Source organism: Oncorhynchus gorbuscha, linkage group LG09, assembly GCF_021184085.1.
Source record: "Oncorhynchus gorbuscha isolate QuinsamMale2020 ecotype Even-year linkage group LG09, OgorEven_v1.0, whole genome shotgun sequence".
Classification (NCBI taxonomy): Eukaryota; Metazoa; Chordata; class Actinopteri; order Salmoniformes; family Salmonidae; genus Oncorhynchus; species Oncorhynchus gorbuscha.
This window is the reverse complement of record NC_060181.1, coordinates 10,744,961-10,747,798: the sequence shown is the minus strand read 5'-3', so window position 1 is coordinate 10,747,798 and position 2,838 is coordinate 10,744,961. Positions and strand designations below refer to the sequence as shown.

The 2,838-nt window shown below is 44.1% G+C and overlaps 1 long non-coding RNA gene across 2 annotated transcripts; it reads left to right on the top strand.

The window, feature by feature from the left end:
• The first annotated feature begins 413 nt into the window (after nucleotides 1-413).
• On the top strand, nucleotides 414-2,383 carry LOC124042677. Of its 2 annotated transcripts, none has more exons than XR_006840189.1 (3): nucleotides 414-558; nucleotides 1,355-1,485; nucleotides 1,794-2,383. It is a non-coding gene; the product is annotated as an uncharacterized LOC124042677 (long non-coding RNA). The 2 variants fall into 2 exon arrangements; XR_006840190.1 differs by having other exon boundaries at nucleotides 414-562.
• Nucleotides 2,384-2,838: the final 455 nt, after the last annotated feature.

Here is a 2,838-nt window from a genome sequence, read left to right as displayed (position 1 = left end):
CCTTCACACACACACCTTTTAATCAAACACAGCACTATCTGATAACACTTATCATGTAAATACACAAGCAACATCAACTTTTTCTCTACCACTCTCCAATTTCCCTATAGCGAAACCTGAAACAAATTCAACTTTTATGTTAATTACAATATTATGAACACAGTTCTGGACTGGTGTGTCCATCATATGCTGAGACACTGTCTGGCTGAATCAATGCTCGTGCTCCTGTCCGATTATCGATTATTAATAAGCCTACAGCGAGATAGGCGCGTGAGCATAGCTACCTAACTACAAGCTACCATTATCTAAATATGATGTGTCTTATAACACTGTAATAACCTACAGGTTTCTCCGATGCTATTTGTTTTATGCCCCAGTCCGTGTTTTGCATCCTGCCCGGAAGAGAAGGCGTGTTCGCGTTTACCCAAGTCAACCTTATGGCTTTCCATATAATGACTCGTGTCTGTCAACCGCTCCAAACTCTTAAGTTCCAACAGACTTTTCAGAAACCAAAACTTTCCCCGGAGAAAATGTCCACCAATTCTGGACATCATTGATGTAGGTATGACATTCAATTTGTACTCGTTTCATTCGAGTTTATTAGCACGTTGTGACAGGTGCAAGTCTCTCGCGCTGTGCCTGCGTCAGTGTAGGCTATTTCTGCACGTTTTCTTTAGAAGGTGTTTACCGAGGTCACTGGTGACTAACAGGCTTTTCAGTTAAAAGTTAAAGCAGTTCAAAATATGTTTTTATATCTTGTCTCATCAGTCAGACCGTTGGGGATGTTTTGTTAGGGTGGAAATCTCGCGCGCCGCGGATGTTGTGCTCTGTATCTTGGAGTGTATTCCTACTCCAAACAGTTGCAAAACGTTTTGCAACAAAAACTAGCGGTCGAGCAAACAGGGCGGGAACTACCTCAATCTGTCTAATAGAAATGCTAGTTTTTGTTGCAAAACAACTTTTTGGGTTAATGATAACACACCCCTATTTGCCAAACAAACCTCACAAACCAAACGGAAGCTCTGAGCGCATGAGCTTAACCGCACAGGTGAGACCACCGTTTACACACACACACACACACACACACACACACACACACACACACACACACACACACACACACACACACACACACACACACACACACACACACACACACACACACACACACACACACACACACACACACACACACACACACACACACACAGAGTAGAGATTAGAGATTTAATACTGGCCTCGTTTTAAGAGGAAGTACCAACTGATAAACTGATCCCTGTGTAAAGCAGGGACTAGTACTTTGTATTTAACCAGGTAATGCTGTAGCATCACTGTCTGTCTGTGTCTCTCTCAGAGGTGATGGAGGGAGAAGGGGAGTTGTTGGATTTGAGTCACCTCTCAGAGGCAGAGCAGACATCCATCTTGGAAGTGTTACAAAGGGACTCGAATCTGCGTTGCCTTGATGAGGGGCGTGTAAGGTCAGAGGTGATTATTATTTAACCCTTTAGGTCTCTGATGAGCATCATGTTGATTGATTAATTTAAGTTTTTTTTTTATATAGAGGTATGTTAATGTTATCCACAGAGGGCTGGTGTTGGTGCAGGTGTTTGTTCCAGCCCAGCACTAACACACCTGATTCAAATAACTAAAACATTGTTTTACTTAAAAATGTTTGCCGTATCAGATGCTCTTTATTTACATTTGAATTTTGCTTATATTTTATATTTTACCCCCTTTCTCTCCACAATTTCAATCTTGTTTCGATCTTGTCTCATCGCTGCAATTCCCCAAAGTGCTTCGGGACAGACAAAGGTCGAGTCATGTGTCGACATCGCCAAACCGACACTGCCAAACCGACACCGCCGAGGTGACACCGCCAAACCGACACTGCCAAGGTGACACCGACAAACCGACACCACCAAACCGACACCGCCAAGGTGACACCCCCAAACCGACACCGCCAATCCGACACCGCCAAGGTGACACCGCCAAACCGACACCACCAAACCGACACCGCCAATCCGACACCGCCAAGGTGACACCGCCAAACCGACACCACCAAACCGACACCGCCAAACCGACAGAACCGACAAGAATTAATTGTCTGTGCCTCTTGGGAAGTTTGAGGGGGAGGGATGAGATAGCTTTTCAGACAGATAAGAATGTTTTGGTTGGATTCCATTAGTGGAGAGATGCTAGTGGTTGGAATGTAGTTTTATGGGAGGAGCAGGAAGATAGTACCAGACCTAATAAACAATGGGCTCTTGTGAGAATCGGAGAGAGGGTGGGAAACTGATGATGTCATGTTCTGTTTACAACCTGTGGAAAAATGTGTATGTGTTAGTACTCTCTTGTAATAAACGCTGTTACTTTTGGCTTTTAAGACTGGTCTCAATCTACTTCATGCATAATTAATGAACTTACAATTCATTCATGAATTAGAAATGAGTGCGAATTGGTTTTGGCAATAAAACATAAAGTAATTTAGAATTCCTCTATCACCGAGACACAAAGGATGGCGTTGACATCGTACAGGCATCCATACGAGGCAGGAAGCCAAGAACAGGTCAGACCACACACACACACACACACACACACACACACACACACACACTCACACTCACTCACTCACACACACTCACTCACTCACTCACTCACTCACACTCACACTCACACTCACACACACACACACACTCGAGGCAGGAAGCCAAGAACAGGTCAGACCACACACTCACTCACTCACTCACACACACACACACCAAGAATAACCAAGTCTAGGAGGACATCTGGTATTGGTTGATTGATTGATTGATTTGCAGATTTGTCTGTGAGTGGGGT